Genomic DNA, 25,732 nt, shown 5'->3' on the forward strand with positions numbered 1-25,732 from the left:
TCTTTACCTGAAGATAAAGGAAATATTGAAAGGAGGACATTTTGATGACATTCAGGACATCATTCAGTATGACCACAGCTCTGATGGCCATTCCAGAAAAAGAGTTTCAAAATTGCTTTGAAGTGTGGACTAGGCGCTGATGTTGGTGCATAGCTTCCCAAGGGGAGTACTTCGAAGGTGACCATAGTGATATTCAGCAATGAGGTATGTAGCACTTTTTCTAGGATGAGTTTGCAAACTTAATTGTCCGAACTCGTGTGTGTGTGTGTGTGTGTGTGTGTGTGTGTGTGTGTGTACTGGGGGTACCAAAAAAATGTTCTATTATTGGTATATATTGAGTATTATAATTTTAATACAGTTTTTTTCCTTTCTTAAAAATATGTATCCATTTTTTTGGCACCCTCTGTGTGTGTGTATATATATATAAAACTTTAAAATGGAGTCAGAGCTGCCATGACAGAGGAACTGCCTTGCAGGTTCTGTGATTCAAACCTTTGGAATGTTAAAACAGGCAAAATAACCTTTGGACTGGGCCTAAAGCAGCCTTGTGTCCCAAAGAACTGTTTGCAAAGATAACAAGAAAGCAGGTATTCTGAGTACCCAACTGATGACTACAGGACTGAAAATTAAAAACATTGTTTAGAATTAGCATCACTACGCTAGTTTATCTGCACCTGTAGGAATGCCTTCTATTAATATACCATGTTTCCCAAAAAATAAGACCGGGTTTTATATTAAGTTGTGCTCCAAAAGATGTATTAGGGTTTATGTTCAGGGGATGTCATCCTGAAAAATCTGCTAGGGCTTATTTTCTGGTTAGGTCTTATTTTCGGAGAAACATGGTAATTGTTCCCCTTCCCTTTCTCATAAATACCCCTTGCTTTTGTCTCTTAATTGTGCTATTTGGGTTTATGTCTGAATCAGTGATTTCTGAATAGCTATTTTTATTTTTTATCTCAAACAAATGTTTCTTGCCTTACTTTGAATGGCCTTTTATTTTTAGGTTAACAGTACTAATTCTGAAACATATGCTAATTTTCAATTCAATTTAAGAAGTACATCTGTCTAAATTAGAATGAGTACACTTTTGCCATAATCCACATTTTATTATCATCCAATAGTATGCATAAATTTACCACATAAGAATAAAAAAGGGGGAAAACATGAATACAGTAAATGTTTGAGAAAAATACTTTTCCATGTTACATATGATCATATATTTTATTTGTACAGGCTCATATATTTATGATTTGGGCAATTTGGCCTCATATACAAAGTATAAATTGACCTGGAGAGTATAAGCTCCATGATGGCAAGAACTTCTGTTTTGTCCATATAGTGTAGTGCCTCATTCATAATAAAAGCTTACCTCATGCCAAGGAAAACTGAATGATGGATGAACAAAGGCAGGCCATGTAATGTATACTGAACAGTGAATACTCTGAGGATGATCTTTTGAAATTTTTTTCTTACTTTTCTTATTTTAAATGCCTTAGGTGATCTCTTTCACGTGGTGTATTAGGACATACCCGTGAAATGGAATGTAACGCAAGCATCAGTGCTCAGATTTGCTATCTATCATACTAGGCAGTCTTTTAAAAATGTGAAGAAAATAAGATTGTTTTTTCCCCAAAATACATGCTCTCAGAGGGGCCACTTTATTTTTTAGGTCAGAGCGCTAGTTAACAAAGGGAAATTGTTTGGCATGTACATTGCCACAAGACTTTTAATTCTTTTCGAACTCCAATTGAACTGTATTTGGTTCCAAAGTAGAACTAATCATTCTTAATCCGGAGGTAAAACCATTTCTGCTGGTAAACAGGCCCACTGACACGGACCACAGAAAAGCAAGTTGGCAGTGATCAATTTTCCAGTGGTATATCTTTCGAATAACCTCCCAAATTAAAGCGGAGGCAAGTTATAACAGTAAAAAGGAATTGATGAAATATTTATATCTAGAGATTTTTGCTTGTTTTCTTTTTAATTTCTATCGCTTAGCATTGTACATTATAATTAAATGTGTAAACATGATTGGTGCCACACAAATGTGCTTTGGTCCTCGGCTATATGCACCTCCTTACTTTGAAAATTTCATAACTTTAAGTAGATTTAGAAAATATGGACAAGAGAAAAGAAGAAAAAAAATCATTCCCTATCTCATCTCAAAGAAAAACCTATTGACCTCCTAGATTGTTTTTGTTCTTCCCGACTTTATTGTTGTGCTATTTCTGGTCTTTGAGAATAAAGAAACTTGGTGTGCTCTTCCAAATAAATGTTTCCATAGAGCCAAAAACAAAACTATAGAGAGAATGATAAAATAGGAGTTATAACATTGTCTTTTGGCTGATCTGTAGTTCCCACAAATAGGCAGTCTAGAAAAATGTTCGAGTGCGGGGTTTGGAATGTGGCCGACCCAAGCTGAAGCCTACCTTCCTCACAGTGTGATCCTGTGCAAGCTGTTTAACTTCTGAGAGCCTGTTTCCTCTTCTGTAAAATGAGAAGAATACCCTCATCAGAGTGTTTTTGTGAGTAGTCAATGAGAGGTATTTGAAGAATTTGGCAAGCTGCCTGAAACAGTATGCACTCAATGAATTGTAGCTATTATTATTATTTATAAGGATGCTTACTGTTATTTTACATTCCTAACTAACCTTGTAGATCACAAAGCTCAACCCCACGTGACATGAAGATTAATTTTAGATCAGCCCCAGAAAAACACAATTAAGTAGATAAATCTATTGGGAAAAGATCATAGAAGGCATTCTTAAGCAAGTACTTTAGGACTGCAGGATTAATTAAAATTCTACTCCATAGGCACAGTTAATGGCACGATGGCTATTCTTTGCAATTAGAACCTTTAGAAATAGTGATCTCCCCTATTCTACCCTAATGTCGTGTTTGCAGTTAATACCCTGCATAATTTATGACCCAAAGATTAGTTGGCCTTAATCTGATATAATTCAGTTAAGGTCAGAAGATACAGAAGTGTGTTGCTAGACTCTTAGAAGTTTCTTTGAGTTTGAAGTTAAATTTCAAGTTTAAGAACTATGTGATCAGTGAAAGCCTGGTGTGGTTTTTTTTTTATATTAAGAAGTTTTAAATTTAATTAGTTATCGATTGTGTAAATTAATTTTTATTTTTATGTAGTTTTTGCTCTGGGCCTCGTCAAGTTTGATTTGTCAAGACGTCTGGGAGATCCCCATCCCAGGAGATGTTTTTTAGATGTTATTTATTGAGAGCCAGTTACATACGTTATGAATTATGTGTTAGGCACTGTTACATGAACTCTGCATGAATTATTTCATATGATGGAACTAATGGTCCTATGATCTAGGCACACTATCCTCATCCTGCAGGTACCAAATCTGTAGTTGAAAGATTTTAAGTCCCATGCCCACGAAGGCCAAATCCACTACTGGACCTTACTTTACAGGTCCCGCAGGCTGGCTCCCTCCTTTCCTGAAAAATCAGAGGGACTTGCATGCAGAATTGGAGAAACCTGTCTTGGCCGAAGCACATACAAAGGGAAAATAAATTATAGGATATCGAAACATTAAAAAGTACTTAATTCAAAAGAAAAAACTAGTCATATTTACTGACTTTTGAAACTAAGCAACTGAGAATAAAGAACAGAATTGTTTACTAAATAAATAAATGTCACTTCCAACTGTAAGTTGGATTTCTATGATAATCACGGAAAGAAATGATATTAGGTTGGGGAGACAGGTCAGGGAAAGGAGAATGAAAAGAAAGATGGAGGAGGAGGAAGGACGAGACTAGATCGGAGCAAGGGGCTGTGGGGGGCACACTAACATTTATCAGTATCTGGGGTCATCTAGGTGCTTCGTGCTGTTCAATGAGGCAGATAGATCCCTAATTTCACATATAATGTACTGTAGGGAAAGTCTGAAATTGATCATTAGATTTACATTGTTAAGGTAGGGGCAGTTCCAGTCACAGAAAACCATAAATATAAAAATCCAAATATTGCATTTTCAAACATTAGCCTGGAACTAGAGCTGCAGAAACACAGCCCACCCCAGACTCTCGCTGTTTTGCTCACATGAGGGGATTCCAGGTTATGTTTGCTTGGGCCAGTGCTCCTTCCCCCATCCTTTGAGGAGACTCAGTCTTCTGATTCCCCTGTTGCGATGCTCTCTTACCGAGGCAAGGGGTGGGAAAGGATATTCTAGGAGGAGCTGTCAGATCCATAACAGGTTGGAGACTCAGACATGATGCAGGAATCAGGCTGATGATGTTCTAGCATAACTGAGGGCTGGCCGGTGTGGGGTGTGTGCGAAGGGTATAATGGGATTTGTGCATCCCAAGCACCCCAGCCTGAGGAGAAGTCGCTTTTCCTCTTACCAGGAAGAGTGGCTGCCCGTAATGATAGTGGTATCCCACAGTCGCTCAAACTCATCAATCGTGTTATTAAGTACATTGACTTTGATCCACAAAAGGCAAGAGTGTTCACATATAACACATAAAATCAAGTTATGTTCAGGGTGGGCTTCATGGGCCTGTGACATGAGCATTTGCATCTGATCCTGCGCTGTGAAGGACCAGGTACTGGGTTTCATCCTCTGTGGTCATCATCTTAAAGTTATTAATAATTTTTGAATAAGGTGTATTGCATTTTCACCTGCACTGGGCTCTGCATATTATATAGCAGTTACTGGTTGTATACAAGCTCAACACAGATAATCAAAGTGTACCGACATTTCTGAGACTCCAACCCACATCCCACATCCCACATCCTTAAAACACAGATCAAGGTCATGGGCAGTTGCAGTGATTCTTCTGCATCTCCTGCTACTGCATGAGCTCTCTTTATCCTCCCCCCAACCCCATAAGCTTTCTTTCCACCTTCACAGAAGGCTTTTATTCTGGTCACTTTGAAACATACATTTGCGCAGGCTCTGAAGGTCTAGCGCTCTATTGTTCAATATGGTGTCACCAGCCAGAAATGGTTCCTGAGCACTTGAAATGTGTCTAGTTTGAATTGAGATGTTGTAAGTGTAAAACAAACACTACACACACACACACACACACACACAATAAGTCGTTACTATTTTTATATTGATTACTTACTGAAATCATAATATTTGGGAATATTGGGCTATATAAAATACACTACAAAACTGATGTCATCTCTCTTTTTACCTTCTTTAATGTGGCTACTAGAAAATTTAAAATTATACATGTGGCTTGAATTTTCAGCTTAAATTTTATTTCTGTTGGTTTAGACCCCCCTCTTTTTAGAACCATGTTTTGAACTATTCCACCTATATATCCCACTTTCATCTCCACCTCAAAAGGTCTTGAACCAATTTCACTATCTTCTCCCTCAAACATGCTTTTTCCATGTCTTATATTCCCACAAGAGAAACCTGGTAACCAAATTATACCCTGTTCCCATCCCTAATTGAGTGCTAAGTACTATTGATTTTATCTTCATAATTTCTCTTGATTCCAGCACTTTCTCTCCAGACCTATTGTCCTGTCCTAGCTGAGGCTTTCAACCTTTCTTCCTGTAGTTTGTACTCTTCTCCTATGTGAAATCCTCATGTTTAGGCTTATCCCACCTCAGTCGTACTCTTTCCCAGCACAGATGTTTTGTAATGGAAATCTTTTTATTTCACTTTCCTGTCTGAACTCTTCCTGTGCCCTCTCATCTAACTGAATGTAGCACGATTACACCACAATCTGGCTCTGGTCTGCTTGTCCAATTTGACTTTCTATCTCTCCATGTCGGCATCTCGCATTCCAACCATTCCTAACGACTCTCAGTCCTTAGAACATGTCCCTCTTGCTTCTGTGCTTTTAGCACATGCTGTTCCTCACTCATGGTGGGTTGAGCACATTCCAACATGAACACCCACATAGTCTTTGGCTCCCAAACATTTCCTCAGTGATGCCTCAGGAGTTCCTCCACAAGCGGAGTGGATCCTCTGCATGTCACACACCTCTATTAATGCAAATCCACACTGAATTAGAATCACCTATTTTTAAGACTGTTTGACAGTCACTGTGTTAGATGCATTCCAGACACTTAGGAGACTGACTGACACATAGTAATCTTGACTGAATAAATCCCTCACTCTTTTCTCCCTGACCCACCTCTTTTGTTCATGACTGTTTTTTTCTCATGCTTAAGATATTGAAACTGTCTCTCTATACCAATTTCTCGTTGTCTTCATTTAATTTGATATTATGCTATCAGTTATATCTTTTTAACACACAAACATGAGCATTACTTTTCCCCACTTAAATAAATTCCAATGGTTCTCTTTGCTTCTGAAGAATCAATCCAAACTATTTAGCATGAGCCTGGTTCTGATGCTATCATGTCATTTAATCCTAATGACAATCCTCAGAGGTGAGTGCTATTATCTCTGTTCTATAGGTAGCGAAATAGAGGTCTAGAAAGGCCGAGGGACCTGTTCCTACCTACTCACTTAGCAATCACAAAGCTATCAGATATAATTGGAAAGGATATAACCAGCTAACTTATATTAACATTCCAAGAATTCAGATGACGATCTTCAAAAGTCTGGAAAAAGGACAGTTAGAGAACTCGTCAGAATATGGTCAAGCCCAGCTACAGGAAAGGGTGACTCCAGATATTCTTGCCCACTTGGCAGTTATGAACTCATGGCTCTAATGTATTTACAAATATAGTTTGATGATAGTGATAGAATCATTTGTCACCTGGCATTACAGTTGCCACATGAAATTCTGGTTTTATTTCCCGAAAGAACACACTCACCAACAATAATCTGACCTTTTGGGAAGTAACATTTCTCAATGTCAATCAATAAGGGACCATTCTGTTTTGATGGCTACATAAAATACTTTCACTCTCTGAGATGCATTAGATAGATCACATACAGATTTCTCAAAAATATTTTACCTTTGGTTGGAAATCAGAACATATGAATTTCAATTCAAATACTTTTCCTAATTTCTACTGAACTCAAAAGCTCTTTTGGTTGAATGACCCCATCCTAATGGAGGACCACGGATCATCTATATCCTAAATGTTAATCTCCTGTCCTCTTTACCTCCCAGGCTTTATCTGAATCATGCAAACTCAGCACCTTTTCTCAGAGGCTGGGATAGAAGAGGATATAATAAAATGACTGAGGAATCTGGGAACAAGGCAGTTCATGAATGGAACATTCCCTGGGAAACTTAATGTTATGATCATAATCTTTTAGTTCTTGACAGTTGCAAAGTTAAATACCAGTGACAAAAAGAGTGAACCAGAGATTTGAGGGCATGTTTTTCCCAATTCATTCCAAAGGAAGCAAAAGTTTAGGGTGCAATATGATTATGATGTGTTAATATACCACATAATATAGGTCAAGTTAAATTATTTTACCAGAGAACTGTCAATCTGAGGCACTGAAAGGACATTTGGGACATTGGGCCAAAAGGAAGGTGATTTTCAAATTAAACTAGATTGTTATTTGCATTGTCATTTGCTTTTATTTACATAATGAGGGTGATGGAATGCCCCTCTGCTATCAACAAATCTAAAATTTAATCTAAAAGATATTAAAAACACTGTGCACTTCAGAAGGAAGATTTTTTTAATTCAAGAAAAAAGTCATATTATTATATAAATCAACCAGTTATGTTAGTCTTACAAAATTAAATGTAGGGTAGAAAGGAAGTCAGTGATATAATCAGCTTTCAGACCACAAGTCATATAAAAATTATGTTTCTAAATAAAGTCAGTGTCAAAGAATTCAGATATATTACTAGTCATCTGAATTATTGCCCTAAAAAGACCCTTTTCCCAAAACAGATATATTTTCAACAAAGGAATAATAGTTTTTCTGGTAGAGGAGATAATCATGATTTTCTACAATTTTATTGCTTTCTTGATTGTCAGGGATAACTAACATACAGTTAAGTTGTTCAGGATATTAAATTCTGGGGTAAAAGTCTGTAGTGATTCAAATGAGCCACATCATTTTTGGTTGTTATGATTTCCTCTGTTGAGGAAGTCTGATGATTTTAGGATTACTTTGATATTTAGCTTAGTGTTTCATGTGAAAAGCATATTAACCAAAAACAATTTAAAAACCATAACAAAACAAACAAACATTTAAGGATGTGTGGACTGTATTAATTTTCTCATGATGAGGGTTATATGGAATCACATACAGTTTATATTACTTTGACTCCATCTCTTTCCCTTGGTATACATTTTATTTGTTGATATGTAATACAATAACCTATGTGGACTAATCATCCAGCTAGCCCTCATTTACTCTCAGCCATTCACGTGACAAGATGATAAGGGTAAAAACAGAAATAAAACACTATTGCTCTATCATGGAGTTCATCTTCATATGGAAAGATTAGACACATTGAAAAAACTTTATTAAAATGAGAGCATCTAAGAAGGAGCAACTAAATGTGATGTTTATTAATCTCCCTTGGAAATAATTTAAGATCACATGTAATACTTCTGGAAAATTCCAGTTAAAATATCCTTAAAAGTTTTGTGATTTCCTAGATCCTTTATTAAAAGTTAATATATGTAAAGCTTTTGGGATAGTAGCTAGAAAGAGTAAACTCTACATAATTTGTTATTATCAATATCTTTTGGATTGAAGAAATTGAATAATTTTTTCCTGTAGTTTATTGAACTCTAATTATTTAGGTTTTTATTGTTTTATTGAGTTTAATCAATCAGATATTTTGATTGACTATGTAAGGTTTTCCTGCTCTTTCAGTATTTAAATTGAAAATCTACCTTTTTCTATCCTGAATTCTATCCTGAATTCGCTGTTAAACTATATTCTAAAGACTTTTAAAAAAATCTTAAATTTTGTAAATCTAGGTTTAAACTTTTCTGTCTTATTCTTATTTTTCTTTTAAATTAACTCTTTAGTATTGATCATATTGCCATTGCTTGATGAATGTGACTGTAACCCAAAGTTTTAAGAAAGTTAACAGTAAAAATCAAATTTTCTTGGTTTTTGAATTATTCATTAAATGACGTGTTACATTTGAGCTTTATCTAAGCTTCAGGCTATATTCGTGTTTTATATCATTATTAAAATACAGTGTTTCTCACCAAGAAGACTGTATTTTATTTTTAAAATAACAGTTTCTAAAATTTTGCTCCCTTTTTTCTTCTCTGTTTTATAATTTCAAAAAAGTCAGAAAAACTTGTAAATTATCATTTTTCTCTCCACATTCAAGCTTTATCTTCTAGTCAATTTGTTAACATTAGCACAATGCCAGTGGAAGAACTGGTTGCTGAGAGCCACTTATTCATTCAACAGATACCGACTGACTACTTAACAGAAGATGCCAAAAAAATAAAAAAATAAAAAAAAATGTATACACATTTTAAGAAAGGAAAACTATATTAAAATTGTAACACTCAATATATACTGATAACAAAAGATGAATAGAATACAAGTCACGTTTGACTTCTGCAATTACAGGAGGTGCTCAAAGTGGTTACCATCTGTGTTCAGACACTTCTGATTATGAACTACTGCTTGAACAACGTTGACCAAAGTGTCCACTTGTGTCCATTTTTTTGGCATCCCTGGTATATTGATTTGTTTGCTGAGTGCCTACAGTATTCCAGATGCTATTCTAAAGTAAGCTGAGTTTTCCCTGTTACTTTCTGCTCAAGCAATCGGTAACTTTTCCTGTCCTCTTACCCTTGCCACCCTCATGAACTTCCTTTTTAAAAACTGATTCAAGCCTGTACTCCAGGTATAACAAACACAAGTCTATTCACACTGTTCCAGAACAACTAAGTGGTTATAAAGTTTAAATCTTCACTACTAGTAATGCTATGTTATGTAAATGTCCAAATCTAGATATTGAGAGACAGGTTCTTTTAAAAGTTATTTATCCCCTCAGGATATAATACAGTATTTACTATACTGCAATAATATATGGGGCAGATTAAGTGTACCTATTTCAGAAAGTGCTCAAACTGTTCCCCAGATGACAACGTTAGCGCAAGAATAGCTGAAGTTATTATCTAATCTCTTTTCCTTTGTTAACTTTAGTACAGAGATTTCAAACCATTAGGTGTGAAGGCATCTCGATAATCTACAAAATAGCTCACTTTTAAGCAGCCAAGAGTAACTTTCTTAAACTTTTTTGGTTAATAGTGTAAAGTGTAGGAAGATCTTATGAGGCTTTCAGATCTGACATTAGCACTATTCAAAGAAGCAGAAGTACCTGATTTGTCAATAGTGGTGGATGGTTCTCCACAATCAGAAGCCTAAGCATCATTCTTTTTATCAATTGGGCTGCTGTCTCTACACATGGTCACCTTCATAGGGGACCAAATATCTCTGAAGAAGCCACCTACCCCTGACTAGAAGTAGATGTAGGGCCTTCAGTGTTTTAGAGGAGGACAGAACAAATATTTATACTAATGCATTTTCTCCAGCATGGCTAATGGTGTCTTAGAATGTCTCATTTGCATATTTTTTTCTGTGCATTTAAAAAAACGTGCTTTATGCCTATCCCTGATTATACTCTCAGAGGATTTTTACAAGTGGTGCAGCTCTTGGTTAGAAGCATATTTTTGCTGTAGCTTTTGGATTCCTTATGGCTGATCCTTAAAACCACATTAGTCTCTAAAGGATGTTGGATTGAATAGAACATCAGAAGGTTTGGAAACTCAGAGGTTTTACGCTGCCTCTCACGTTCATCTATTCCTGAAAAATTTTACTAGGAAAAAACCTGAAAATAAGAATTATTTCTATATTGATTGGACTAACTTTCCTACTCAAAGCAGAGGATAGCATTCATTATCAGAAAATATGTTTGATATGCAATTTACACCAACTATTGAGAAAACTATTGAAAAAAAAGAATCGAATACCTAGGTTAAGTTAAAAAATTAAAGAAAATAGGCAACAGTACAAATAAAATACCCAAATATCACTGGAATTTTTAAATAATGTTTTGTATTAAAAATAAAATTTCCTTATATTATAACATGGATATAAAAATAAATTATGAAATGTAATGAGACTATTGCTAGATTTTGGGGTTTTCTTTGAGATAGAAAAAAAAATTTTGAAGACCTTTGGTTAAATTCAGGAAAAGTGAAAGCTTTCTAGACTTTTTTCTCAAATAATGCTTTTTAAAGGTGCAGTTAATGCCGGACCTATGCTTCACTGTTTTTTTGGCTAAAATTCCTACTTGGTAAAATAGTACATTTCTACTTTGCAGACTAGGAGATAATAAAGTATAATATAGTTCTGTGTAGCTATGTCATGCTGCCAAAACTCAACATAAAAACCTGCCTTTGATGATTCTGTGTCATGTATTCAAATAAGGTCATCTTAACTGAGCTTAAGCTGGAATGAGAGTTCTGATCCGACACTATTTAGAACTCAGTAGTTACGTGTTTCCTTATAACTAAGTGTATATGTCTTAACTTTTTGCAGATATGATGCAGATAAAGATATTTTGAAAATCTCCTATAATTTTTACAGTGACAGTTTAGAATTTAAGGAACATATTCATTATTAAATTATTAGTTTGAGAAACTTTTAGGAAACTATCTAATACAATCGTATATTACTATACTTCATTATAAAACAAGAGCGCACTCATTTCATTTGAATATCAAACATAGTTACATGTAATTAAGGCCTTTAAAATATTTCAACTTACTTAAAATATAAAATATTTAAAATGATGCAGAAATACTATAAAGTCATGTTTCTCTAAATCTAATCACTATATACAATTTAAAATAACTGATTAAACATGATTAGTCTTTAAGATGTATAGAACCAATTTCAACTTGAGCTATTATTTAATTAGCATGCTAGACATTAAAATCACCTGAAAGATAGCCAAAATAAACCTTCAAGAGACAGCATGATAATTAAGAGTTGCTATTTATCTTATTTTTATTATACAATTAAATGCTGGAATATAATGTGAAAATGTCTAGAAATATGAATTTAAGTGATTTCCTAAATATTTTGCTTTATAATTCCAAACATTTGGATATTTTAAACTTCCTAATCTTTGTTATTTTATGTATAAAAAGATCATATAATATTAATTACAACTCTTGCTTTCAACATGAATATCTCAGAGACAGAGGATTATATATGTATTACTTCTTAATAAAATTCCTGATCCATTCTTATTTCTGATTACAACATTGTGGCAATTTTTCCAAAAAAAGGTTATAAAAATTAAGGCATATTTAAAAAATTAATAATCATGCCATCTAACACGGAAAAATGGTGGGAAGTCTCTGTAACCAAAAGTATGTCTGTATCAAGAGTTATTAGCAGGAACTCAAGCTATAGGGAAGTATAATGTAACTAGTGATTGCCAGTAACCTTTCAGGTTTATTTAGGAAAATTAAAAGAAATTCTATGATTGTAGACATTATTTCAATTATTGGTTTCTTTCCAGTTCATGAGCTCTACCTTCTTCTCCCCTCAGCATGAAAAAGAATTCCATTAGTACTGTTATAATCAGCTATTAATTATCATTAATTCAACATTAATTGTAAATGGTCTGATTTCAGAACAAATTTCTAATAAGGATACTTATACTTATTTTCCCTTGCAAATTTTATACTAGTAAATAGAAAAAGAGCTCCTTCTAGATACTAAAGCTTTCGAGCTATTTTATTTAAAACTGATTTGTTGCAAACTTTTCCCTCTGATGATTCTGATATATTATTGGACATTTATAATTTGTATTAAATTGTGTCCCTGAAGCCATATTTTCAAATCAGGAAAATGTAAGCCTCATTGCTGTTTTTAAATGTTTCCAGTTTCTCTGATAAAAGGCAGTATAGATAATAGGACTTCTATTTCAAGACCAAGCTTATATTTACAGTAACTAGTAAGAAAATAATGAAGTCCGAGGTTACCAGTAAAATGTCTGAACGCCAAGTTCTATTACGCATAGAGATCAATAAATCTCTGGAAGCCTGTGAGCAGAGACAAATGTAATATGGTGCAGTGGACAGAACTATAGACATAAGATGCAGATGTAGCCAAAGAGGAAGGTGAGGAATTGTCTGGGGAGACATACTACGTAGATGGATTGTGAAGCATGTATGACAGGTGGCTACTGGGGGAGAGTTAGAGAAAAAAAAATCTATAAGGAGGCTTTGCAGAAGTTTGGTATAGTGCGTTTGGGAAATTACATAGTATTTGATATTGCTAGTAGGTAAGTTAAAAAATGGCAGAAAATAAGGGTATATAAATAAAGAAAAGCCAAGGTGCAAAGTCTTGAACTTTAGGGGTTATATTTCTGCATCTGAGTCTCAAAGTTGTTAAATTAATAACTATGTTGATGTGTGGTGCACAAGTGGACTTAAAATGCTAAACTTTCACAGCATATCACCTGAAAAGGTTATTAATGTAGAAAAAATAACACAGGTATAAAGTTTGTGTGTCTCTCCTGGGCTAAGGCTCCTGTCGCACATGGTCCTAATACAAAGGCAACAGGACACGGTAGGCAGGTGAGCCTTAGGTATTTCCTCACTCTGTTCTTCTAAAACTCCCCCAAGAAAAACCAATACAAAATCGGTTTCTTGCTGCAGGTCCCTGCCTTGTGTTAATTCTGAGAACTCCTTTTGCAGTGTAAAGCTCTGACGGGAATTAAATCGGAGAATTTTATTACCTGTCATTTTGCTATAACAGAATTATTTCCTTGGCTGATATTTTTATTTATAAAAGTTGACTCAAAACTAGGTCTGTTCATTTAGCTGTTTTTTGGAAAGTGAAACACAAGTGAATTACAATGCTTTCCCTTTACCATGTTATCCCATACACTGTCTCTCACACATAAATAGACATTTTCCTATTTGTTCTCATCATTAAACGTTTGGATATGATTCTCTAGACTGAGATTACTTGGTCTGCATTTTTATGTCTTGAATATTGGTGGCATTTAGAACAGAAGTTTTGAAAAATATTCTCCCTATGCTATATAATTCTCTTATCTGAGGGCATATTGCTATATCTGTGAAACTGTGATACATGCTCGTATGTAGCAATGAAAACTGTATTACAATTAAACTTAAAAGGTGACTCCCGTGTCACTCATATTTTGGGAAAAGGTGACAAATAGAAATATATATCCTAGAAGTAAACCTGGGATTTGCCATTTACTATGTATTTTATATTTCCTGGTAGATTCAACCTTTAGTGGAGGTTTTTATTCAACGTTTTCAACAAAATATTTTTCCTTAAATATTTTCTGTAGCAATGTAAGTGATCTGATGTTTCTGGTGGACCAACTGTAGAATTGATTTAGGTAAAGCTGAAATGCTGCCGAAATAGCCTTTCATCATTATTTGGTCATTTCCTAACCAAGGATTTCGATTTGACTGACCAATTTCAATCCACAGTAACTGCTTTGTTCCTGAGAGACTATAAATCAAAGAAATACTCACTAAGGGGCAATTCCTATTGCAGTTCAAAGTTTGTCCTATTATCACGTAGCAACTGCCAGCAAACATCCGCTGCAAATATTAGTATACTGCATTTGTAAGAGGTGTATAGTGTTTTTAGTTTCACTCTCTATCTCTGAAACCTATCTGCTTGTGAGAAAAATTGTGCAATAAGAGAAGTTTTTACCACCACATACTGTAGCTGTGCTTGAATTCACTGTGGAGATTTCACTTCCTTTCTTTCGTTGGAGTCCGAGCCGGGAGAGTACAATGGGTGTGTTGTGCTCTGGGTTAGCATGGCGTGCATGATACTCAGAAAGGATGTGTGAGCTGCTTCTAATACCTACATGTTTTGCTTCACAACTACCCACACTCAATCAAACTGCACACCCAGACTCTGAGCTCAGAAGAAGCAAGTGCAAAATCCACTGGCTATTATGATCTACATAGGGAACGGAATTCCTTAGTTTAAATATATACATTGGTGTGTGAAGCATTACAGTACATCAATTATGAGGCTTAAAAATAAGTGCTTCATAATTTTCAAGCCACTGATTTTCCATGTATTTCTTTTACTATACGTCAAAGTGCAGTTAATAAAAGAATCCATTGTTCGTAAAGGAGGAAGCTTATTGGTAATGAAGAAGATCCACAATGACAGACCATCATGGTTTGTTAAAACAGTAAATATTTACATTAAACCCCAAGGAATATTAGTAATTCTTTTTAAATAATAGGATTTCTAGAACCTAAACTCACTGAAACAACTCTATGTATTGGACACTGTTTTGTGGAAGTGTGTGTGTGTGTGTGTGTGTTTGTGTGTTTGTGTGGCTGTGTACTTCTTTGGTAAATTAGGTAACACAACAAATATAAATGTGTTAGGTCAAGTTTTGCTCTGAGTTATTGTTATGTTGTGTTTTAAAAAAGGCAAAAAAAAAAAGCTTACCTCTGTCAGTCATGGGGATACACAGGGACCTCCTTCTCAGCCACGGCCTCAGCGTGCAGGCAGATGCTCTCTGAGCCAACAATCTGTTAACAGGAAGCAGGTAAACCTGAGAGCGTCCGCCTGGGTTACAGTCCAGTGCCCATCCGAGCACACACCTGCTTCTTCAGACCGGCTGCTCATATGCAACAGCCATGCACAGGACCCGTGTTTGCAGACGGTAACACCCTCTTTTTTGGGTCACTAGTTTTCAAGGTAAGAAGCTAGAGAGCTGCTGAGGTAATATTGCAGGGAAGCTTTGCCTTCCCAAGACAAAACCTTTCTGCTGTCTGATAGCAGCAGATATGCAGCATTATCGCCCTGCATTCCACTTTCTCAAATCAGCTAATAGGAACAGCAGTCAACAGCCTGTCCAAATGGCAGCTTGCAAGCACACTTGGCTGTAATAGTTGTAGGCTAACAGGCCCATCCCTCCTCTCCTCTTTGAATAAATTTTAAAAAATGCTTCTTCCAGGGTAAAGCTCAGCAGAATATGCTACACTGTTTTCCATAAGTAAAATGGCTGGTCCTCTCAGCACGGCTGCAGACAGCTCATTGGGTTCCACTGGCTTTTCGTAGTCATAGCAACAACCAACAGACAGCCTGTAGACAGCAAGCATGGCTGGTCATGTGCAGCGCATGGACACAGCTTGATAATTTCTTTTCATCAAACTCATCACTTTGTGAGGAGGGTAGCTTCTGTTATCTTTCTAAATATTTCACCAATAATACCAGTGAGTGCTGAGTTTTCAGCTTTCAAGAGGAAGTTATGCTACACGAACCAGTGCTACTCGAGAAATCAAGACAGGGAAGCCCTTCTCAATAGATGGATTTGGGTCTATCCAGGTTAACAACATGCAAACCACTGTAGAGACAATAATTAGAATCATTGTCAGAAAAGTTTCTGCCTTCATGTAGAATAAGCCTATAGGAGACTGGCAAATGTAGGCAGTTATACTTTTTGTTTTAAGTGATAATTTTGTAGCCACTTAATGGAAACAAAGCACTATGATTCATTATATGTGGTCAAAATAACCAAATTAGATGGGATATTTTAATAAGATGTTACCTCTGGATTTCATTTATCTAATTACTTTAATACTTTTTTTGTATTACACAATTTAAAATAGAATTTAAAAAGTTCTTTTTGTTTCCTATTTCAGAAAATGATTCTTTAGCTCATTTATAATTTATTTGCAATTTAAAAATACTTAAAAAAATCCAAACCAAATAAAAAATTCTTTGATTTAAACATTACTTTCTAGGCAGGAACAGTTTTACTTCCTCAGAAAGATGGATCACATTCCACCTTCCTTAAATATTCACCTTCTCAGGGAATTTCCCACGATTAACACCATTAAGCATTTACACTTTCCCTAGTGTTTTCTTTAATACTGTGTCACCAGTAATATTCTTTTTGACATATTTCCAAGACAGTGTCCATTTATTATTGTTTCTAGCAAGCTGTTTGAAAGTTGTGTTAACACTTTGGACTTGTCAACATAGAGGCTTCATTTGCTAGAAGTCATTGATTTAGTATTTTGTAAGTATTGCATTTCCTTACCATGTTGGCATAACAATCCCTTTTCCCTTCCCTTTCCAACCAGATGTCCATTCAGTAGGTTCCAGCCAGCTCAGGGCTGGCATATCTGCTGGAAAAGGGCCCTTCTGCTTGGTACACTCCTCACCACTTCATATTATTTTAAGCCCGCTTGTCTGTTCTCATTTAACTTAAATTCCCTTTAGTTATTTTGAGATTGCTACTCCTGAACTTGCCTTCAGCTTCATCATTTATTCTTCACTTCCCACAATTCAGCAATCTTGAATTACCTCCTATTTCTTACTTCCTTTCCTTGGAAGTAAGAAATTCCTGCTACCTAAAAGCTTTTTCACCAAAACCCATCCCCCTGGCAACTTCTTACCTGCATCCCAATCTGCCTCTGATTGTATCTTTCAACAACTTGCTCAAATGGACCGACCACCTCAGTACAGACGCTCACAAGTGGAGTATGCAGTGGTCTCCTCCGTGTTCCCACTGTACCTGGGATCTAGCTCTACTATTACAGTGCTTCTCATGCACTGTTGACGTATTAGCAGCTTTCTTTTCTTGTCTGACTCCCATCCTGCGCTGTCAACTCCTGGAAAGCCAACCTGATCCATGTCTCATTGGTCTTCCATGCTTGGAATATTCCAATTTCTAGTACATTTTAAATGAGAACTAAAAACACTGTCTGAAAAGGTGCTGAATGACTGGATAGTGTGAAGTCTATGTTTTAACGCACCTTCTCAATATCACATATTTGTCAACATTATAACTTCAGAAGAATTTAAGTGATTTTGATTAAATGTTGACGTGTTAAAACAGTTATCAAGAAACACCCCAAGCTCATTTTGTGTTTTCAAGTGGCTTTTCTTTTCATTGTATGTCTGAAAATGTCTATATTCTACCCTCATGCGTGATTGGTTGGCTAGGTGTAAGAATCTTTGAAGTCACTTTCCTTTGGAATTTTGAAGGTTTTCTTTCTTCTTTTATCTTGTATCTTCTTGCCCCACTATACCCCCAACTGCCGCTCTCTGAAAAAAAGAGAACTGGAAAACACCCAAGCTGCACAGGACTAGGAACTGGGGAGCTGGCAAGAACTGAGACTAATTGCTTTGCTCCGATGGCACCTCTGTTAATCACTACATGTCACTCTGTGATACGATCTGTGGCTCTGTAGCTTCTCCACCTAGCCTACGCCACCCCATAATTCTGGATGCAATGGCCCATCACTGTCACTGCGGCCCTCTGGCTCTGTTCTACCTCATGTCTATTCAATCTCCTAACTCGTTAATTATTTTTAAAAAAAATTGTTAAATACAGATTCCCAAGAAACAAATATGATTTTTTTTTTCAGCTCATCTTTCTGAGCTACATGAAATACCTCATAAGGTACCAGCAGCTCTGTCCCTGGACTGCCCTATGTCAGGTTCCCATCCTTGGTCCAGTCAGCTATGGTGGGGACACTCGGCATCACATATTTTCACATTTTTGCCAATACAATAGGTACAAAGTAATTACTCATTATTGCCTTAATTTGCATTTCTCTAATTATTGGAGCAATTGAATATCTCTTCATGTTCAGGGGTCTTTTGGAGTTATTGCTTCTATAAATTTCCTGTTCACAGCTTTTTGCTTGTTTTCTCTATTGAGGTTGTTGTCTTAGTGTAGAATTTTAAACAAAATGGTCATGAAAAAAAGTATTTTCAAACTTTTTATATATTTAAAAATTACAATGTGTTACATGATTAAATTTAATAAAACATCCATTGACATATAAAGAGAAACCAATAATTCACACTGCTAATTGTTTGGGTTTTTATTATGCAGACTGTGGTGAATATTGCCATAGAGAAATTTTTTTCAGGATGAAAAGTATATACTACTGCCATAATATGAAGAATGATTTTCTAAACCATAATCTAAGGTCATATAATCACATCACCAAAAAAGTTAGCAAAAGTGCCTTGTCAAATGAATATTACTTTTATATTTAAAATAACAACTAGCATGAAAGGAAAAGAAAGGCTGAGGAACTAATGCTGATGAAAGGAGACTAAAGAGACACACTGAATATAATGTGTGATCCTGGGTTGGATATGGATCAGGAAAAAGATGCCATGAGGTACAGTATTGAGATAATTGGTGGATTTAAAGGGTTATATGGTATATAACAGTGTTGTTTGCATTTTAAATTTCCATAATTTGATAATTATCTTGTGGTGTTAAAAGTATATGTACTTGTTCTTAGGAAGTGTGTCTAAGTGTCAAATGGTTCAACAGAAAAAAAAAGGCATAATAACAATTATATTGTGTGTGTGTGGTAGAATTTAGCGCTTATAACAATATCTATCTATCTATCTGTCTGTCTGTCTGTCTGTCTGTCTGTCTATCTATCTATCTATCTACCTATCTATCAAGGTCTAACACAAATGTGACAAAATACTAATACCTGCTGCATCTTGAGGGAAGGATATTTCAGTTCATTTTGCTATTCTTTCCACTTTTTTGTAAGTTTGAAGTTTTTTTGTTTTCAAGATGAAAAATTAAAAGCAGGAAAAAAACTGAAAATAAAATACAGTGTTCACAACAAACACAGATTCCTCGTAAGACTACTTGATAAGGGCCTGTTTATCAAAGTTAAAACTAAAGTTGGTAAGTTATGGATGAATGAAGGTGCTTATTATTGTTATTATTACTAATACTATTAAGAGACTACTTTGATAAAGAATATTGGAAACATTTTGCACTTTCTTGAAAGAAGTTAGTGTTTCCCTACACTTACTACTTCCCTGTATCCTGATATTAAGCCAGTTATTCCTTGGTTCCCATGTTGAAATCCTTCTTAATCTGGTTCCTTCCCTGCTGTAAAAATTCAACAAGATCATTGTTGACTGAAGCCTGTTCTCCTGCAGTCACACCTTTCCCTCCAGCTTCCACAGCGGGGTGACAATCTACCCAGGGATCTGGTCCCTCGTGTAACAAAGAAGCCCTTGTACCACTTAGAGGATAGAATTTGAGCACTATTTGTTTAATGGGGTAGCACAGACTGTTATAAAGATTAGATTGAATTTTCTAATTCCTAATAACAAATAGAACACACCAGAGGTTGGTCCTCAACCCATACTAATTAGTTATGCTCGCAATGACGTGAACAATGTGCTGTTAAATGGGACCAAGATGGGAAGTGTGACAACTAAGTTGGACTGAATTAGAAAGAGGACTGAGTGTCTCAGCAAATTGGATGTATTTCTAAGATTCCATCCTTTCAGAAGTATATTAATAGATGGCGGGATACAGACTGACCCACAGCTATTAACTGAAGGCCTTCATATCCTCTGAGGAAATCTGACCTTGGTAAGTATCTAGAATGACCTTGATAAATCAGAGGTACCTGAAACCAAAACAAATCTAGCCGAGTGAAGTCTGTATGGAAATCCACCTACTGAATCAATTAAAAATGAGAAAATGATTAAAGAAGAACAAATCCTTACCAGCGGGCAAATGATAACTAGAAATGTCAGCAACATAAAACTGTTTGTAGAAACTGAACAAAGTGCAACCTGTTAACACAAAAATACCATATGCAAGCCATAGAAAACAATGCCATTAATAGTTACCAGCACCCATTAGAAGTTCTGTATCCTCTCTAGATTAAGGGGAATAGGGGAAAAGTGGCGGGAGGTACAGGAAGAAGATTTGGCCAGGACTGACCCAGAGATCTTGGTCTTGACTGGCTAATAATAACAGCATTGTTCTAAATATTTCAGGTTTATCAAACTCTGGGCTTGTAAATGCCTACAATTGCAGTAGCTTACAAGAACAACTTTATTTAAAAATGTGCACCAATGTTTGTCAGTACCAGGTGTGGGCAAACTGTACTATTAGCCAATAACAAAAGAAAAAACTAACCTACATCAACCGTCCACCCCACCCCCTGCACCCAGCCCTGGTAACCCCGAACACAAATACATCTTGCTTGCCCTCTGTTTAAGAAAAGCACACTGGGCTTTTATTAAGCCCACAGTGTGAGAGTCTGTGAGCAATGTAGAAAAAAGCTGCACTTGCCTCCAAGGAATTTGATTGTTTATACTTCATAATGATAAGCTTAAAAAGCAACCTGGAAAGAGGAGGTTGGTTGCTTTCGCTCTCCTATGGGGAACCACGCTTTGTTCTCTGAGAGGCATTCTGACCAAACTAACAGAGTGTATCTCCAGTGACCTTTCCCACTTACCACTGTTTCCTATGGAAAGGGTGACGTCAATTGCCTCCAGGTGCTGTGCCACAAATGCCCGACTGCACAGAAAAACCTTTGGGTTCTGCGGTCACCGCATTATTGAATTAGTAACGAAACACATCAGCCTCGGCAAACAACACCTGGCAAGAAGCAGTTTAAAACAAATGTAGCTGGTTTCACCTGAGCCACTGCAACAAATTACGAGACACAGGTGAAACTTGGCAGCCTCTGTAAACTCTGAAGATGCAAATGCCAAAGCCCTCAAAATGCACGAGTCTGAGAGAAAGGAAAATTAGAGAGACCCACCATTGCTCTTTAGAAGGAAGGACTTCCGGTTAGATCAGTGAGATTTATTCATCAAAATGAACCAATAGTATAATGAGGTCTAAATAACATGATTTGGTACATGCTTTAGAATCTAATTGTCTGATACCAAATGAGAAAAAAAAAAGGTTGAAAAATCAAAAATAGAAATACACTGGACATAGTAGATACTCACTTAAAGACCTACCAGTGACAGCATACACAGCTAGGGAAAATAAACTATGTGCCCTTGTGGAATACTGGATGGGAGCTCCATTTTAGCACATTAGGACGATAATCCAGAATGGTAACTATTTTACCAGGTCTATGGAAAACAGAATTCATTTTCTATGCTTCCAAAAGTAAGACTCAGAGGTCCTAATTGCTGGCTAGTTACCTTGAACTGATAACCAGAGAGAATGTTCTACTTTTGGATATTTTCTACACCAAAGAAAGGATATTAACTTTGTAAACAGTTCTTGTGGGTTTAAATTAGCAGTAAAACAAAAACCATTTTACAACCGACTTTACTATAGGTCTGAGGATGGTAAAGACAACTCTTCTAAGAACTGGTGCCCAAACTGTATCTTAAAAGATATGGAAAACTTGATGAGGAAAAGACATAGAAAAAAAGTATATTGACTAAGGGAATAACATGAGCCAAGTCTAAGATATGTGAAGAGGCTTGGTGGATTTTCTTTCATAAATTGGGTGAAATGAATATATCCCCTGATTTCCTAACAGGATTTTTATGAGGCTCAAATATGATAGTTTATGAAAAGGATTAAAACTCAACAATTTACAAACAACAACAACAAAACACCCTCTAGTTATTGTTCAGTTTTTGTTAAGATAGGAGATACAGTCTTATCACAATACCTGTTAGGACTAGGATTAGCTGCATATATAAGAAAACCCAAATCACAGTGCTTAAATAAGACAAGTGAGAGACAAGGAGTTCAAGAGTAGTAGAAAATTTGCCCCAGCTCCTTCTTCTCTCTCTTCTGCCATCTTTAGAAAATGTCTTCTATGCTCAAGGCATCCTCATAGTACAGAATGGCTATTTGTACTCCAGCCATTGCGTCCATGTTCCAGGCAAGAAGAAGGGTAGGGGGGCAAAGGGTCACATTTTCCACTTCAGCTGGCCTCTTTTTTTAAAAAAATTGAGATATAATTGACATATAACATTATGAGTTGGCCCTTGTAAAGAGCTTCTCCACAATTCTCACCCAGCACTTCTGTTAATATCACATCATCCATTCCTAGTTACAAGTGAGGCTTGAGAATGCCAATTTGCAGCTGGGCACATTGTGGCCCCAGATAAATCAGTGTTCTCTTATTGAGGAATAAGTGGAGAATGATAGTGGGTAGGCTACAAGCTGACTGCCAGATGTCAGCTGGGGTCATCAGTTGTGACTCATGTCAGAGTGGCCCTTTCAGGAACCAGTCACCTTCTTCTTCAAGGTTTCTACAGCTGGACTTTGAAAGTGACACCAATAGGGCCACGGGCTGCTCAGTTACAGACAGACTGTAGACACTGTGTGGTTATATTTCCTTGTCCACTTATTCATTTAAGCTCTGTCTGTTCTGCTGGATTAGAAACTTCACAAGAGCAGGAATCATTTCTGTTCCATTTTCACTTGATTTTGCATAGCACCTGGCATGCAGATACAGATATGATGAATGAACAAATGAATGAATGAGCAGGCTGGGGAAGTCACAGTTGAATTGTATCTTCCTTCATGGCCGTCCCTCAATTCAATCCAACAAACATTCCTTTGCCCTGTATAACCTGCCAAGAACCTCATCCGGTGTCAGGTGACGAAGCTAAAGCTCACATTGTATGTGGGGGAAAGTACAAGTGAATAAGTAGTTATGTTACAATGTGATTTGCTCTTTAGTACAATTATACTCAGGGAACAATAGGAGAAAAATGTCTAGTCCCTGAGCTTCACTAGCTTGGCCAAAAGGATGAGGAGGGGTTCCACCTGTCCAGTAAATCAGGGACAGGATTTCCAGGCTGAGGAATCAACATGTGTGACAGCACAGAGACAAGGAAGCAAATTTGAAGTTTGAGGAACCCAAGAAGTCAAATGTACCTGAAGCAGAGGCTGGGGCAGGTGTGAGAGTAAATAGACTGGAAAGGTAAATGTGTGGCATATGACGAAATACCTTGTTCTGAGTTTTAAGGACTTTGGACTTTATCTTTCAGGACATGGGAAGCCGCCATAGGGTTTTCCAAAGAAAAAAGATGTGACCATATTTGTATTTTAGGAAGAAAGCTCTGGGACACATCAACTAGGCAATATATATTTCAATAGCACTATATTTTCATAGGGCTTTATGTTTTGCTTGTTTTTATTTCTCAAGATTATCTGTCATTTGTTGAATACCTTGTTTATGTAAGGTATTATATTAGGTGCCAAAAGAGGTGCCAACAAAACGAAGGATCCATAAATCACAAGACATACCAATATTTTATGTTCCACTAAAAAGAAAAAAAAAACTTGCCCAAGAAATGGTTACACAACATTCTAAGTTAGAATTTGTATTATTGTTGGAAGAGCTCTTTTAAGTGTGTTTATTTAAAATTCATCATCTGTCACTCTGTGCATACAAAAGGAAGAAAGAAAAAGAAGTGAAGGTGTACATCTCTTCTGAATGGCATTTAGATTCAGGGTCATTGGTATTCATCCCCCAGTCGCTTCTGCCCAACATCATCATTTATCTAGTAGTCTTCAAAGTTTGGCACGTACCAGTGTCACTTAGAAAAATGTGAAAAATATAGGACCAGGCCATGCTCCATTTCAACAAGACTTGGCTTCTGTATTCTTTGTGCCATTTCTGTTTTCAGTATTTTCTTGCATCCAGTGCATTTGGATGCACATGCAGGACACAGGTGTAACAACTGCTGCCTGGCTGAGAAACAGATCACTTCCTGTGATGTGAAATTGCAGGAAATGTGCACCTTGGAATCATTGAAGTATGATATTTTCTTTCAGAAAGCAGATCGGAATTTTACAAAGTATGCAAGGAATACATTAAAGGTAATGATTTCTACAATAGGGAACTGATTATGGTACCTCCACACCACGGGAAACACTCAGTATTTAAAAGTAATTATATAGAATGATATTTTCTAAACGTGTTTGATGAGTGACTATTCAAAAAGGGCACCATAAATTAAGAAAAAAATGTATATATATATGTGTATATATATATATTTTATTATTATTATTGTATATATATATATTTTATTATTATACATATATATATTATTCCATATATAAGGAAACCCTGCAACCCATGTCCCACAGTGTACTTGAGCATTTTGAAAGCTCTGAGAAAGCTCAGGAATAAAGATCCTATTTGACTTTTTAATCTAGAATTTTCCTATCTGTGGCATAAAAGATGTTCATATTATATTTAAATAAACAGTGACAACAGTAAACCTATAAAAATGTGTGGTAGCACAATTCCATTTTTGCAAGTAAAATTTTGAATACATAGTCCCTTAAAAAATGCAGTAAGGCTTTACACTAAACATTAACCATGTTTACTAAGTGATTGGGTTATGTATGAATTTACATTGTATATTCTCCAATGAACTGACATATTTTCTATAAGAAAACAATTATTTAAAGTGGTAATAGTCAACTGACTATGAGAAAGTTGAAGAAAGATTTGAGTTTTACTGATATGTTCTCCAGGGGAAGCCTTAATGAATATAAAGGCATTTTCAACGAGAAGGTGGGGACCTGTTTTATGAGACTTACTCAGTACACATGGCCCTGGAAAAAAAGGTGTTAGTCATAAATTATAGTCAGAAGAGAGAAAAGCAGAATGAACAGAGGCATGTACAGTGTTTTAGTTGAACTTTTTCAAGGTCATCTATTTATGGATTGGAGGTTTTTAAATGAATGAGTCAGAATGAATGTTTTGTCTGTGGTTTGATATAAAGGTCAAGTAGAGAATTCGGTAGATTGGCTCTCACAAATATGTTCAGCTATTGAAGAGAAATAACCTTAAACTGAACAGTCTACAGCCTTACCATTTGTGAGATAAGGAGTAACTCTTATTAGTTAGGGGATGCTGGGCAATTTGTTTAACCTTTATGGGTCTCATTTTTCACATCAAAGGGGTTATTATATTCATTTACTAAGAATGCTATAACAAAGTGCCACAAGCTGGGTGGCTTTGAGCAACAGAAATACACTGTCTCAGAGTTCT

General features: G+C 36.0%; 1 protein-coding gene across 42 annotated transcripts in view; it reads right to left on the bottom strand.

The window, feature by feature from the left end:
- The window catches only part of SORBS2 (sorbin and SH3 domain containing 2), a 313,531-nt gene that overhangs the window by 182,219 nt on the left and 105,580 nt on the right, over positions 1–25,732 (bottom strand). For 40 of the 42 annotated variants that reach the window (XM_019736110.3, XM_074329816.2, XM_074329796.2 and 37 more), the window contains exon 1: positions 15,387–15,974. The exons of 1 other annotated variant lie outside the window; for it this stretch is intronic. The gene's annotated coding sequence lies outside the window, so the exon portion shown is untranslated. Of the gene's footprint in view, positions 1–15,386; positions 15,975–25,732 lie in introns of those variants that run through there. One more of the 42 variants, XM_019736081.3, reaches the window with a different exon arrangement.

The sequence above is a fragment of the Rhinolophus sinicus genome, chromosome 16 (assembly GCF_057876585.1).
Source record: "Rhinolophus sinicus isolate RSI-liver-muscle chromosome 16, RSI-T2T, whole genome shotgun sequence".
NCBI classification, from domain to species: Eukaryota; Metazoa; Chordata; class Mammalia; order Chiroptera; family Rhinolophidae; genus Rhinolophus; species Rhinolophus sinicus.